A 17,495-nucleotide genomic window follows, 5' to 3' on the forward strand; every position below is an offset into this window, starting at 1 on the left:
AATGTCTCAAGGTGTTTACGATTTGATCGTTCTCTGGAAGACCAGTAGAAGTTTCGGTTGCACATCTGGAGGCATTCTGTAATCTGTGGACTATCAGTGTGTTGATGAAACACAGAAATTGCATCGGGATTGAATACAACAGTCACCATGCGCACTTTCCTCCATGGGAGTAATGTCTGAAAGAGTCTACGCTTTGATCGTTCCCTGGAAGACCAGTAGAAGCTTCCGATGCACATCTGGAGGCATTCTGTAATCTGTGGACTATCAGAGTGTTGATGAAACACAGAAATTGCATCGGGATTGATTACAACAGTCACCATGCGCACTTCCCTCCATGGGAGTAATGTCCTTAACAGTCGACGCTTTGATGGTTCCCTGGAAGACCAGTAGTAGGTTCCGATGCACATCTGCAGGCTTTACGTAATCTGTGGACTATCAGAGTGTTGATGAAACACAGAAATTCCATCGGGATTGAATACAACAGTCACCATTTGCACTTTCCTTCATGGGGGTATTGTCTCAAACAGTGTACGCGTTGATCGTTCCCTGGAAGACTATAAGTAGTTTCCGATGCACATCTGGAGGCATTCTGTATTCTGTCTAGTATCAGAGTGTTGATGAAACACAGAAATTGCATCGGGATTGAATACAACAGTCACCATGCGCACTTTCCTCCATGGGAGTAATGTCTCAAACAGTCTACGCTTTGATCGTTCCCTGGCAGACCAGTAGTAGTTTCCGATGCACATCTGGAGGCATCCTGTAATCTGTTGACTATCAGAGCGTTGATGAAACACAGAAATTTTATCGGGATTGAATACAACAGTCACCATGTGCACTTTCCTCCATGGGAGTAATGTCTCAAACAGTCTACGCTTTGATCGTTCCCTGGAAGATCAGTAGTAGTCTCCGATGCACATCTCGTGGCATTCTGTAATCTGTGGAGTATCAGAGTGTTGATGAAACACAGAAAATGCATCAGGATTGAGTACAATAGTCACCTTGCGCACTTTCCTCCATGGGAGTAATGTCTAAAGGAGTTTACGCTTTGATCGTTCCCTGGAAGTCCAGTAGTAGTTTCCGAAGCATATCTGGAGGCATTCTGAAATCTGTGGCCTATCAGAGTGTTGATGAAACACAGAAATTGCATCTGGATTGAATACAACAGTCACCATGCGGAAATTCCTCCATAAAACTAATGTCTCAAACAGTCTACGCTTTGATCGTTCCCTGGAAGACCAGTAGTAGTTTCCGATGCACATCTGGAGGCATTCTGTAATCTGTGGACTATCACAGTGTTGATGAAACACAGAAATTGCATCGGGATTGAATACAACAGTCACCATGCGCACTTTCCTCCATGGGAGTAATGTCTCAAACAGTCTACGCTTTGATCGTTCCCTGGAAGACCAGTAGTAGTTTCCGATGCACATCTGGAGGCATTCTGTAATCTGTTGACTATCAGAGTGTTGATGAAACACAGAAATTTTATCGGGATTGAATACAACAGTCACCATGCGCACTTTCCTCCATGGGAGTAATGTCTCAAACAGTCTACGCTTTGATCGTTCCCTTGAAGACCAGTAGTAGTTCCGATGCACATCTGGTGGCATTCTGTAATCTATGGACTATCAGAATGTTGATGAAACACAGAAATTGAATCGGGATTCAATACAACAGTCACCATGCGCACATTCCTCCACGGGCAGTATGTCTCAAACAGTCTACGCTTTGATCGTTCCCTGGAAGACAAGTAGTAGTTTCCGATGCACATCTGGTGGCATTCTGTAACCTGTAGACTATCAGAGTGTTGATTAAACACAGATATTGCATCGGGATTGAATACAACAGTCACCATGCGCACTTTCCTCCATGGGAGTAATGCCCCTAAGAGTCTACGCTTTGATCGTTTACTGGAAGATCAGTAGTAGTCTCATATGCACATCTTGTGGCATTCTGTAATCTGTGGAGTATCAGAGTGTTGATGAAACACAGAAAATGCATCGGGATTGAGTACATCAGTCACCATGCGCAAATTCCTCCATAAAAGTAATGTCTCAAACAGTCTACGCTTTGATCGTTCCCTGGAAGACCAGTAGTAGTTCCCGATGCACATCTGGAGGCATTCTGTAATCTGTGGACTATCAGAGTGTTGATGAAACACAGAAATTGCATCGGGATTGAATACAACAGTCACCATGCGCACTTTCCTCCATGGGAGTAATGTCCCAAACAGTCTACGCTTTGATCGTTCGCTGGAAGACCAGTAATAATTTCCGATGCACATCTGGAGGCATTCTGTTTCTGTGGAGTATCAGAGTGTTGATGAAACACAGAAATTGCATTGGGATTGAATACAACAGTTACCATAAGCACTTTCCTCCATGGGAGTAATGTCCTTAACAGTCGACGCTTTGATGGTTCCCTGGAAGACCAGTAGTAGTTTCCGATGCACATCTGGTGGCATTCTGTAATCTGTGGACTACAGAGTGTTGATGAAACACAGAAAATGCATCGGGATTGAATACAACAGTTACCATGCGCACTTTCCTCCATGGGAGTAATGTCTCAGAGAGTGTACGCTTTGATCGTTCCCTGGAAGACCAGTAGTAGTTTCCGATGCACATCTGGAGGCATTCTGTAATCTGTGGCCTATCAGAGTGTTGATGAAACACAGAAATTGGATCTGGATTGAATACAACAGTCACCATGCGCACATTCCTCCATAAAAGTAATGTCTCAAACAGTCTACGCTTTGATCGTTCCCTGGAAGACCAGTAGTAGTTCCCGATGCACATCTGGAGGCATTCTGTAATCTGTGGTCTATCAGAGTTTTGATGAAACACAGAAATTGCATCGGGATTGAATACAACAGTCACCATGCGCACTTTCCTCCATGGGTGTAATGTCTCAAACACTCTACGCTTTGATCGTTCCCTGGAAGACTAGTAGAAGCTTCCGATGCACATCTGGAGGCATTCTGTAATCTGTGGACTATCAGAGTGTTGATGAAACACAGAAATTGCATCGGGATTGAATACAACAGTCACCATGCGCACTTTCCTCCATGGGAGTAATGTCCTTAACAGTCGACGCTTTGATGGTTCCCTGGAAGACCAGTAGTAGGTTCCGATGCACATCTGCAGGCTTTACGTAATCTGTGGACAATCAGAGTGTTGATGAAACACAGAAATTGCATCGGGATTGAATACAACAGTCACCATGGGCACTTTCCTTCATGGGGGTAATGTCTCAAACAGTGTACGCGTTGATCGTTTCCTGGAAGACCAGTAGTAGTTTCCAATTAACATCTGGAGGCATTCAGTAATCTGCGGACTACCAGCGTGATGATGAAACACAGAAATTGCATCGGGATTGAATACAACAGTCACCATGCGCACTTTCCTCCATGGGAGTAATGCCCCTAAGAGTCTACGATTTGATCGTTCCCTGGAAGACTAGTAGTAGTTTCCGATGCACATCTAGAGGCATTCTGTATTCTGTCTAGTATCAGAGTGTTGATGAAACACAGAAATTGCATCGGGTTTGAATACAACAGTCACCATGGGCACTTTCCTCTATGGAAGTAATGTCTCAAACAGTGTACGTTTTGATCGTTCCCTGGATGACCAGTAATAGTTTCCGATGCACATCTGGTGGCCTTCCTGTAATCTGTGGACCATCAGAGTGTTGATGAAACACAGGAAATGCAACGGGATTGAATACAACAGTTACCATGCGCACTTTCCTATATGGGAGTAATGTCTCAAAGAGTTTACGCTTTGATCGGTCCCTGGAAGACCAGTAGTAGTTTCCGATGCACATCTGGAGGCATTCTGAAATCTGTGGCCTATCAGATTGTTGATGAAACACAGAAATTGGATCTGGATTGAATACAACAGTCACCATGCGCACATTCCTCCATAAAAGTAATGTCTCAAACAGTCTACGCTTTGATCGTTCCCTGGAAGTCCAGTTGTAGTTTCCGATGCACATCTGGAGGCATTCTGTAATCTGTGGACTATCAGAGTGTTGATGAAACACAGAAATTGCATCAGGATTGAATACAACAGTCACCATGCGCACTTTCCTCCATGGGAGGAATGTCTCAAACAGTCTACGCTTTGATCGTTCCCTGGAAGACCAGTAGAAGTTTCCGATGCACATCTGGAGGCATTCTGTAATCTGTGGACTATCAGAGTGTTGATGAAACACAGAAATTGCATCGGGATTGAGTACAACAGTCACCATGCGCACTTTCCTCCATGGTAGTAATGTCTCAAGGTGTTTACGCTATGATCGTTCCCTGGAAGACCAGTAGTAGTTTCGGATGCATATCTGGAGGCATTCTGTAATCTGTGGACTATCAGAGTGTTGATGAAACACAGAAATTGCATCGGGATTGAATACAACAGTCACCATGCGCACTTTCCTCCATGGGAGTAATGTCGTTAACAGTCGATGCTTTGATGGTTCCCTGGAAGAGCAGTAATAGGTTCCGATGCACATCTGCAGGCTTTACGTAATCTGTGGACTATCAGAGTGTTGATGAAACACAGAAATTGCATCGGGATTGATACAACAGTCACCATTTGCACTTTCCTTCATGGGGGTAATGTCTCAAACAGTGTACGCGTTGATCGTTCCTTGGAAGACCAGTAGTAGTTTCCGATGCACATCTGGTGGCCTTCCTGTAATCTGTGGACTATCAGAGTGTTGATGAAACACATAAAATGCAACGGGATTGAATACAACAGTTACCATGCGCACTTTCCTCCATGGGAGTAATGTCTCAAAGAGTTTACGCGTTGATCGTTCCCTGGAAGACAAGTAGTAGTTTCCGATGCACATGTGGAGGCATTCTGAAATCTGTGGCCTATCAGAGTGTTGATGAAACACAGAAATTGGATCAGGATTGAATACAACAGTCACCATGCGCACATTAATCCATAGAAGTAATGTCTCAAACAGTCTACGCTTTGATCGTTCCCTGGAAGACCAGTAGTAGTTTCCGATGCACATCTGGGGGCATTCTGTAATCTGCGGACTATCAGGGTGTTGATGAAACACAGAAATTGCATCGGGATTGAATACAACAGTCACCATGCGCACTTTCCTCCATGGGAGTAATGTCTCAAACAGTCTACGCTTTGATCGTTCCCTGAAAGACCAGTAGAAGTTTCCGATGCACATCTGGAGGCATTCTGTATTCTGTGGACTATCAGAGTGTTGATGAAACACAGAAATTGCATCGGGATTGAGTACAACATCACCATGCGCGCTTTCCTCCATGGGAGTAATGTCTCAAGGTGTTTACGCTTTGATCGTTCCCTGGAAGACCAGTAGTAGTTTCGGTTGCACATCTGGAGGCATTCTGTAATCTGTGGACTATCAGAGTGTTGATGAAACACAGAAATTGCATCGGGATTGAATACAACAGTCACCATGCGCACTTTCCTCCATGGGAGTAATGTCTCAAACAGTCTACGCTTTGATCGTTCCCTGGAAGACCAGTAGTAGTTTCCGATGCACATCTGGAGGCATTCTGTAATCTGTTGACTATCAGAGTGTTGATGAAACACAGAAATTTTATCGGGATTGAATACAACAGTCACCATGCGCACTTTCCTCCATGGGAGTAATGTCTCAAACAGTCTACGCTTTGATCGTTCCCTTGAAGACCAGTAGTAGTTCCGATGCACATCTGGTGGCATTCTGTAATCTATGGACTATCAGAATGTTGATGAAACACAGAAATTGAATCGGGATTCAATACAACAGTCACCATGCGCACATTCCTCCACGGGCAGTATGTCTCAAACAGTCTACGCTTTGATCGTTCCCTGGAAGACAAGTAGTAGTTTCCGATGCACATCTGGTGGCATTCTGTAACCTGTAGACTATCAGAGTGTTGATTAAACACAGATATTGCATCGGGATTGAATACAACAGTCACCATGCGCACTTTCCTCCATGGGAGTAATGCCCCTAAGAGTCTACGCTTTGATCGTTTACTGGAAGATCAGTAGTAGTCTCATATGCACATCTTGTGGCATTCTGTAATCTGTGGAGTATCAGAGTGTTGATGAAACACAGAAAATGCATCGGGATTGAGTACATCAGTCACCATGCGCAAATTCCTCCATAAAAGTAATGTCTCAAACAGTCTACGCTTTGATCGTTCCCTGGAAGACCAGTAGTAGTTCCCGATGCACATCTGGAGGCATTCTGTAATCTGTGGACTATCAGAGTGTTGATGAAACACAGAAATTGCATCGGGATTGAATACAACAGTCACCATGCGCACTTTCCTCCATGGGAGTAATGTCCCAAACAGTCTACGCTTTGATCGTTCGCTGGAAGACCAGTAATAATTTCCGATGCACATCTGGAGGCATTCTGTTTCTGTGGAGTATCAGAGTGTTGATGAAACACAGAAATTGCATTGGGATTGAATACAACAGTTACCATAAGCACTTTCCTCCATGGGAGTAATGTCCTTAACAGTCGACGCTTTGATGGTTCCCTGGAAGACCAGTAGTAGTTTCCGATGCACATCTGGTGGCATTCTGTAATCTGTGGACTATCAGAGTGTTGATGAAACACAGAAAATGCATCGGGATTGAATACAACAGTTACCATGCGCACTTTCCTCCATGGGAGTAATGTCTCAGAGAGTGTACGCTTTGATCGTTCCCTGGAAGACCAGTAGTAGTTTCCGATGCACATCTGGAGGCATTCTGTAATCTGTGGCCTATCAGAGTGTTGATGAAACACAGAAATTGGATCTGGATTGAATACAACAGTCACCATGCGCACATTCCTCCATAAAAGTAATGTCTCAAACAGTCTACGCTTTGATCGTTCCCTGGAAGACCAGTAGTAGTTCCCGATGCACATCTGGAGGCATTCTGTAATCTGTGGTCTATCAGAGTTTTGATGAAACACAGAAATTGCATCGGGATTGAATACAACAGTCACCATGCGCACTTTCCTCCATGGGTGTAATGTCTCAAACACTCTACGCTTTGATCGTTCCCTGGAAGACTAGTAGAAGCTTCCGATGCACATCTGGAGGCATTCTGTAATCTGTGGACTATCAGAGTGTTGATGAAACACAGAAATTGCATCGGGATTGAATACAACAGTCACCATGCGCACTTTCCTCCATGGGAGTAATGTCCTTAACAGTCGACGCTTTGATGGTTCCCTGGAAGACCAGTAGTAGGTTCCGATGCACATCTGCAGGCTTTACGTAATCTGTGGACAATCAGAGTGTTGATGAAACACAGAAATTGCATCGGGATTGAATACAACAGTCACCATGGGCACTTTCCTTCATGGGGGTAATGTCTCAAACAGTGTACGCGTTGATCGTTTCCTGGAAGACCAGTAGTAGTTTCCAATTAACATCTGGAGGCATTCAGTAATCTGCGGACTACCAGCGTGATGATGAAACACAGAAATTGCATCGGGATTGAATACAACAGTCACCATGCGCACTTTCCTCCATGGGAGTAATGCCCCTAAGAGTCTACGATTTGATCGTTCCCTGGAAGACTAGTAGTAGTTTCCGATGCACATCTAGAGGCATTCTGTATTCTGTCTAGTATCAGAGTGTTGATGAAACACAGAAATTGCATCGGGTTTGAATACAACAGTCACCATGGGCACTTTCCTCTATGGAAGTAATGTCTCAAACAGTGTACGTTTTGATCGTTCCCTGGATGACCAGTAATAGTTTCCGATGCACATCTGGTGGCCTTCCTGTAATCTGTGGACCATCAGAGTGTTGATGAAACACAGGAAATGCAACGGGATTGAATACAACAGTTACCATGCGCACTTTCCTATATGGGAGTAATGTCTCAAAGAGTTTACGCTTTGATCGGTCCCTGGAAGACCAGTAGTAGTTTCCGATGCACATCTGGAGGCATTCTGAAATCTGTGGCCTATCAGATTGTTGATGAAACACAGAAATTGGATCTGGATTGAATACAACAGTCACCATGCGCACATTCCTCCATAAAAGTAATGTCTCAAACAGTCTACGCTTTGATCGTTCCCTGGAAGTCCAGTTGTAGTTTCCGATGCACATCTGGAGGCATTCTGTAATCTGTGGACTATCAGAGTGTTGATGAAACACAGAAATTGCATCAGGATTGAATACAACAGTCACCATGCGCACTTTCCTCCATGGGAGGAATGTCTCAAACAGTCTACGCTTTGATCGTTCCCTGGAAGACCAGTAGAAGTTTCCGATGCACATCTGGAGGCATTCTGTAATCTGTGGACTATCAGAGTGTTGATGAAACACAGAAATTGCATCGGGATTGAGTACAACAGTCACCATGCGCACTTTCCTCCATGGTAGTAATGTCTCAAGGTGTTTACGCTATGATCGTTCCCTGGAAGACCAGTAGTAGTTTCGGATGCATATCTGGAGGCATTCTGTAATCTGTGGACTATCAGAGTGTTGATGAAACACAGAAATTGCATCGGGATTGAATACAACAGTCACCATGCGCACTTTCCTCCATGGGAGTAATGTCGTTAACAGTCGATGCTTTGATGGTTCCCTGGAAGAGCAGTAATAGGTTCCGATGCACATCTGCAGGCTTTACGTAATCTGTGGACTATCAGAGTGTTGATGAAACACAGAAATTGCATCGGGATTGATACAACAGTCACCATTTGCACTTTCCTTCATGGGGGTAATGTCTCAAACAGTGTACGCGTTGATCGTTCCTTGGAAGACCAGTAGTAGTTTCCGATGCACATCTGGTGGCCTTCCTGTAATCTGTGGACTATCAGAGTGTTGATGAAACACATAAAATGCAACGGGATTGAATACAACAGTTACCATGCGCACTTTCCTCCATGGGAGTAATGTCTCAAAGAGTTTACGCGTTGATCGTTCCCTGGAAGACAAGTAGTAGTTTCCGATGCACATGTGGAGGCATTCTGAAATCTGTGGCCTATCAGAGTGTTGATGAAACACAGAAATTGGATCAGGATTGAATACAACAGTCACCATGCGCACATTAATCCATAGAAGTAATGTCTCAAACAGTCTACGCTTTGATCGTTCCCTGGAAGACCAGTAGTAGTTTCCGATGCACATCTGGGGGCATTCTGTAATCTGCGGACTATCAGGGTGTTGATGAAACACAGAAATTGCATCGGGATTGAATACAACAGTCACCATGCGCACTTTCCTCCATGGGAGTAATGTCTCAAACAGTCTACGCTTTGATCGTTCCCTGAAAGACCAGTAGAAGTTTCCGATGCACATCTGGAGGCATTCTGTATTCTGTGGACTATCAGAGTGTTGATGAAACACAGAAATTGCATCGGGATTGAGTACAACATCACCATGCGCGCTTTCCTCCATGGGAGTAATGTCTCAAGGTGTTTACGCTTTGATCGTTCCCTGGAAGACCAGTAGTAGTTTCGGTTGCACATCTGGAGGCATTCTGTAATCTGTGGACTATCAGAGTGTTGATGAAACACAGAAATTGCATCGGGATTGAATACAACAGTCACCATGCGCACTTTCCTCCATGGGAGTAATGTCTCAAAGAGTCTACGCTTTGATCGTTCCCTGGAAGACCAGTAGAAGTTTCCGATGCACATCTGGAGGCATTCTGTAATCTGTGGACTATCAGAGTGTTGATGAAACACAGAAATTGCATCGGGATTGAATACAACAGTCACCATGCGCACTTTCCTCCATGGGAGTAATGTCCTTAACAGTCGACGCTTTGATGGTTCCCTGGAAGACCAGTAGTAGGTTCCGATGCACATCTGGAGGCATTCTGTATTCTGTCTAGTATCAGAGTGTTGATGAAACATAGAAATTGCATCGGGATTGAATACAACAGTCACCATGCGCACTTTCCTCCATGGGAGTAATGTCCTTAACAGTCGATGCTTTGATGGTTCCCTGGAAGAGCAGTAATAGGTTCCGATGCACATCTGCAGGCTTTACGTAATCTGTGGACTATCAGAGTGTTGATGAAACACAGAAATTGCATCGGGATTGATACAACAGTCACCATTTGCACTTTCCTTCATGGGGGTAATGTCTCAAACAGTGTACGCGTTGATCGTTCCTTGGAAGACCAGTAGTAGTTTCCGATGCACATCTGGTGGCCTTCCTGTAATCTGTGGACTATCAGAGTGTTGATGAAACACAGAAAATGCAACGGGATTGAATACAACAGTTACCATGCGCACTTTCCTCCATGGGAGTAATGTCTCAAAGAGTTTACGCTTTGATCGTTCCCTGGACGACAAGTAGTAGTTTCCGATGCACATCTGGGGGAATTCTGTAATCTGCGGACTATCAGGGTGTTGATGAAACACTGAAATTGCATCGGGATTGAATACAACAGTCACCATGCGCACTTTCCTCCATGGGAGTAATGTCTCTAACAGTTTACGCTTTGATCGTTTACAGGAAGACCTGTAGTAGTTTCCGATGCACAACCGGTAGGCTATCTGTAATCTGTGGACTATCAGAGTGTTGATTAAACACAGAAATTGCATCGGGTTTGAATACAACAGTCACCATGCGCACTTTCCTCCATGGGAGTAATGTCTCAAACAGTCTACACTTTGATCGTTCCCTGGAAGACCAGTAGTAGTTTCCGATGCCCATCTGGTGGCATTCTGTAATCTATGGACTATCAGAGAGTGTTGATGAAACAAAGATATTTCATCGGGATTGAATACAACAGTCACCATGCGCACTTTCCTCCATGGGAGTAATGTCTCTAACAGTTTACGCTTTGATCGTTCACAGGAAGACCAGTAGTAGTTTCCGATGCACATCTGGAGGCTATCTGTAATCTGTGGACTATCAGAGTGATGATGAAACACAGAAATTGCATCGGGTTTGAATACAACAGTCACCATGCGCACTTTCCTCCATGGGAATAATGTCTCAAACAGTCTACGCTTTGATCGTTCCCTGGAAGACCAGTAGTAGCTTCCGGTGCCCATCTGGTGGCATTCTGTAATTTATGGACTATCAGAGTGTTGATGAAACAAAGAAATTCCATCGGGATTGATAACAACAGTCACCATGCGCACTTTCCCCCACGGGAGTAATGTCTCAAACTGTCTACGCATTGATCGTTCCCTGGAAGACCAGTAGTAGTTTCCGATGCACATCTGATGGCATTCTGTAATCTGTGGACTATCAGAGTGTTGATGAATCACAGAAATTGCATCGGGATTGAATTCAACAGTCACCATCCGAACTTTCCGCAATGGGAGTAATGTCTGAAACATTCCTCGCTTTAATCGTTCCCTGAAAGACCAGTAGTAGTTTCCGATGCACATCTGGTGGCATTCTGTAATATGTGGACTATCAGAGTGTTGATGAAACACAGAAATTGCATCGGGACTGAATACAACAGACACCATGCGCACTTACTTCCGCGGGAGTAATGTGTCAAACCGGCTACGCTTTGATCGTTCCCTGGAAGACCAGTAGTAGTTCCCGATGTGCATCTGGTGGCATTCTGTAAACTGTGGAGTATCAGAGTGTAGATGAAACACAGAAATTGCATCGGGATTGAATACAACAGTCACCATCCGCACATTCCTCCATGGGAGTAATGTCTCAAACAGTCTACGCTTTGATCGCTCCAGGGAAGACAAGTAGTAGTTTCCGATGCATATCTGGTGGTATTCTGTAATCTGTGGACTATCAGAGTGTTGATGAAACACAGAAATGGCATGGGGATTGAATACAACAGTCACCAAGCGCACTTACCTCCTTGCGAGTAATGTCTCAAACAGTCTACGTTTTGATCGTTCCCTGGAAGACCAGTAGTAGTTTCCGATGCACATCTGGAGGCATTCTGTAATCTGTGGATCTTCAAAGTGTTGAAGAAACACAGAAATTGCATCGGGTTTGAATACAACAGTCACCATGCGCACTTCCCTCCATTTGAGTAATGTTCTTATACAGTCTACGCTTTGATCGTTGCCAGGAAGACCAGTAGTAGTTTCCGATGCACATCTGGAGGCAATCTGTAATCTGTGGACTATCAGAGTGTTGATGAAACACAGAAATTGCATCGGGATTGAATACAACAGTCACCATGCACACTTTCCTCCATGGGAGTAAAGTCTCTAACTGACTACGCTTTGATCTTTCCTTGAAAGACCAGTAGTAGTTTCCGATGAACATCTATAGGCATTCTGTAATCTGTGGACCATGAGAGTGTTGATGAACACAGAAATTACATCTTGATTGAATGCAACAGTTACCATGCGCACATTCCTCCATGGGAGTAATGTCTCAAACAGTCTACGCTTTGATCGTTCCCTGGAAGACCAGTAGTAGTTTCTTATGCACATCTGGAGGCATTCTGTAATCTGGGACGTATCAGAGTGTTGTTGAAACACAGTAATTGCCTCGGGAATGAATACAACAGTCACCATGCGGACATTCCTCCATGGGAGTAAAGTCTCAAACAGTCTACGCTTTGATCGTTCCCTGAAAGACCAGTAGTAGTTTCCGATGTACATCTGGAGGCTTTCTGAAATCTGTGGTTTATCAGAATGTTGTTGAAACACTGAAATTGCATCGGGAGTGAATACAACAGTCACCATGCGCACTTTCCAAATATGAGTAATGTCTCAAACAGTCTACGCTTTGATCGTTCCTTGGAAGACCAGTGGTAGTTTCCGATGCACATCTGGAGGCATTCTGTAATCTGTGGACTATCAGAGTGTTGATGAAACTCAGAAATTGCATCGGGATTGAATACAACAGTCACCATGCGCACTTTCCTCCGTAGGGGTAATGTCACAAACAGTCTACGCTTTGATCGTTCCCAGGAAGACCAGTAGTAGTTTCCGATGCACATCTGGAGGCATTCTGTAATCTGTGGACAATCTGAGTGTTGATGAAACACAGAAATTGCATCGGGATTGAATACAACAGTCACCATGCGCACTTTCCTCAGTGGGAGTAATGTCACAAACAGTCTACGCTTTGATTGTTCCCTGGAAGACCAGTGGTAGTTTCCGATGCACATCTGGAGGCATTCTGTAATCTGTGGACTATCAGAGTGTTGATGAAACACAGAAATTGCTTCGGGATTGAATACAACAGTCACCATGATCACTTTCCTCCAGGGGAGTAATGTCTCAAACAGTCTACGCTTTGATCGTTCCCTGGAAGACCAGTAGTAGTTTCCGATGCACATCTTTAGTCATTCTGTAATCTGTGGACTATCAGAGTGTTGATAAAACACAGAAATTGAATCGGGATTGAATACAACGGTCACAATGCGCACTTTCCTCCATGGGAGTAATGTCTCAAACAGTTTACGCTTTGATCGTTCCCTGGAAGACCAGTAGTAGTTTCAGATGCACATCTGGAGGCAATGTGAAATCTGTGGACTATCAGAGTGTTGATGAAACACAGAAACGGCATCGGGATTGAATACAACAGTCACCAAGCGCACTTACCCCCATGGGAGTAATGTCTCAAACAGTCTACGCTTTGATCGTTCCCTGGAAGACCAGTAGTAGTTTCCGATGCACATCTGGAGGCATTCTGTAATCTGTGGATCTTCAAAGTGTTGATGAAACACAGAAATTGCATCAGGAGTGAATACAACTGTCACAATCCACAGTTTCCTCAATAGGAGTAATGTCTGGTACTGTCTACGCTTTGATCGTTCCCAGGAAGACCAGTAGTAGTTTCCGATGCACACCTGGAGGCATTCTGGAATCTGTGGATTAACTGAGTGTTGATGAAACACCGAAATTGCATCGGAAATGAATACAACAGTCACCATGCGCACTTTCCTCCACGGGAGTAATCTCTCAAACTGTCTATGCTTTGATCGTTCCCTGGAAGACCAGTAGTAGATTCTGATGCACATCTGGAGGCATTCTGTAATCTGTGGACTTTCAAAGTGTTGATGAAACTCAGAAATAGCACGGGGATAGAATGCAACAGTCACCATGCGCACTTTCCTCCATATGAGTAATGTCTCAAACGGTCTACGCTTTGATCGTTCCCTGGAAGACCAGTAGTAGTTTCCGATGCACATCTGGTGGCATTATGTAATCTGTGGACTATCAGAGTGTTGATGAAACACAAAAATAGCATCGGGATTGCATACAACAGTCACCATGCGCACTTCCCTCCAGGGGCGTAATGTCTAAAACTGTCTACGGTTTGATCGTTCCCTGGAAGACAAGTAGTAGTTTCCGATGAAAATCTATAGGCATTCTGTAATCTGTGGACTATCACAGTGTTGATGAAACACAGAAATTGCATCGGGATTGAATACAACAGTCACCGTGCGCACTTTCCTCAGTGGGAGTAATGTCACAAACAGTCTACGCTTTGATTGTTCCCATGAAGACCAGTGGTAGTTTCCGATGCACATCTGGAGGCATTCTGTAATCTGTGGACTATCAGAGTGTTGATGAAACACAGAAATTGCTTCGGGATTGAATACAACAGTCACCATCCGCACTTTCCTCCAGGGGAGTAATGTCTCAAACAGTCTACGCTTTGATCGTTCCCTGGAAGACCAGTAGTAGTTTCCGATGCACATCTGGAGGCAATGTGTAATCTGTGGACTATCAGAGTGTTGATGAAACACAGAAACGGCATCGGGATTGAATACAACAGTCACCAAGCGCACTTACCTCCATGGGAGTAATGTCTCAAACAGTCTACGCTTTGACCGTTCCCTGGAAGACCAGTAGTAGTTTCCGATGCACATCTGGAGGCATTCTGTAATCTGTGGATCTTCCAAGTGTTGATGAAGCACAGTAATTGCATCAGGAGTGAATACAACTGTCACAATCCACAGTTTCCTCAATAGGAGTAATGTCCGGTACTGTCTACGCTTTGATCGTTCCCAGGAAGACCAGTAGTAGTTTCCGATGCACACCTGGAGGCATTCTGGAATCTGTGGATTAACTGAGTGTTGATGAAACACCGAAATTGCATCGGAAATGAATACAACAGTCACCATGCGCACTTTCCTCCACGGGAGTAATCTCTCAAACAGTCTATGCTTTGATCGTTCCCTGGAAGACCAGTGGTAGTTTCCGATGCACATCTGGAGGCATTCTGTAATCTGTGGACTATCAGAGTGTTGATGAAACTCAGAAATAGCACGGGGATAGAATACAACAGTCACCATGCGCACTTTCCTCCATGGGAGTAATGTCTCAAACGGTCTACGCTTTGATCGTTCCCTGGAAGACCAGTAGTAGTTTCCGATGCACATCTGGTGGCATTATGTAATCTGTGGACTATCAGAGTGTTGATGAAACACAGAAATTGCATCGGGATTGAATACAACAGTCACCATGCGCACTTCCCTCCAGGGGCGTAATGTCTCAAACTGTCTACGGTTTGATCGTTCCCAGAAAGACCAGTAGTAGTTTCCGATGCACATCTGGTTGCATTCTGTAATCTGTGGACTATGAGAGTGTTGATGAACACAGAAATTACATCTTGATTGAATGCAACAGTTACCATGCGCACATTCCTCCATGGGAGTAATGTCTCAAACAGTCTACGCTTTGATCGTTCCCTGGAAGACCAGTAGTAGTTTCTTATGCACATCTGGGGGCATTCTGTAATCTGGGAAGTATCAGAGTGTTGTTGAAACACAGTAATTGCCTCGGGAATGAATACAACAGTCACCATGCGGACTTTCCTCCATGGGAGTAAAGTCTCAAACAGTCTACGCTTTGATCGTTCCCTGGAAGACCAGTAGTAGTTTCCGATGTACATCTGGAGGCTTTCTGTAATCTGTGGTTTATCAGAATGTTGTTGAAACACTGAAATTGCATCGGGAGTGAATACAACAGTCACCATGCGCACTTTCCTCCGTGGGAGTAATGTCACAAACAGTCTACGCTTTGATCGTTCCCAGGAAGACCAGTAGTAGTTTCCGATGCACATCTGGAGGCATTCTGTAATCTGTGGACAATCTGAGTGTTGATGAAACACAGAAATTGCATCGGGATTGAATACAACAGTCACCATGCGCACTTTCCTCAGTGGGAGTAATGTCACATACAGTCTACGCTTTGATTGTTACCAGGAAGACCAGTGGTAGTTTCCGATGCACATCTGGAGGCATTCTGTAATCTGTGGACTATCAGAGTGTTGATGAAACACAGAAATTGCTTCGGGATTGAATACAACAGTCACCATCCGCACTTTCCTCCAGGGGAGTAATGTCTCAAACAGTCTACGCTTTGATCGTTCCCTGGAAGACCAGTAGTAGTTTCCGATGCACATCTGGAGGCAATGTGTAATCTGTGGACTATCAGAGTGTTGATGAAACACAGAAACGGCATCGGGATTGAATACAACAGTCACCAAGCGCACTTACCTCCATGGGAGTAATGTCTCAAACAGTCTACGCTTTGATCGTTCCCTGGAAGACCAGTAGTAGTTTCCGATGCACATCTGGAGGCATTCTGTAATCTGTGGATCTTCAAAGTGTTGATGAAACACAGTAATTGCATCAGGAGTGAATACAACTGTCACAATCCACAGTTTCCTCAATAGGAGTAATGTCTGGTACTGTCTACGCTTTGATCGTTCCCAGGAAGACCAGTAGTAGTTTCCGATGCACACCTGGAGGCATTCTGGAATCTGTGGATTAACTGAGTGTTGATGAAACAGCGAAATTGCATCGGAAATGAATACAACAGTCACCATGCGCACTTTCCTCCACGGGAGTAATCTCTCAAACAGTCTATGCTTTGATCGTTCCCTGGAAGACCAGTGGTAGTTTCCGATGCACATCTGGAGGCATTCTGTATTCTGTGGACTATCAGAGTGTTGATGAAACTCAGAAATAGCACGGGGATAGAATACAACAGTCACCATGCGCACTTTCCTCCATGGGAGTAATGTCTCAAACGGTCTACGCTTTGATCGTTCCCTGGAAGACCAGTAGTAGTTTCCGATGCACATCTGGTGGCATTATGTAATCTGTGGACTATCAGAGTGTTGATGAAACACAGAAATTGCATCGGGATTGAATACAACAGTCACCATGCGCACTTCCCTCCAGGGGCGTAATGTCTCAAACTGTCTACGGTTTGATCGTGCCCTGGAAGACCAGTAGTAGTTTCCGATGCACATCTGATGGCATTCTGTAATCTATGGACTATCAGAGTGTTGATGAAACAAAGAAATTGTATCGGGATTGAATACAACAGTCACCATCCGCACTTTCCGCCATGGGAGTAATGTCTGAAACATTCCTCGCTTTAATCGTTCCCTGAAATACCAGTAGTAGTTTCCGATGGACATCTGGTGGCATTCTGTAATATGTGGACTATCAGAGTGTTGATGAAACACAGAAATTGCATCGGGATTGAATACAACAGATACCATGCGCACTTACCTCCGCTGGAGTAATGTGTCAAACAGGCTACGCTTTGATCGTTCCCTGGAAGACCAGTAGTAGTTTCCG

Source organism: Schistocerca gregaria, chromosome 8 (assembly GCF_023897955.1).
Source record: "Schistocerca gregaria isolate iqSchGreg1 chromosome 8, iqSchGreg1.2, whole genome shotgun sequence".
Classification (NCBI taxonomy): Eukaryota; Metazoa; Arthropoda; class Insecta; order Orthoptera; family Acrididae; genus Schistocerca; species Schistocerca gregaria.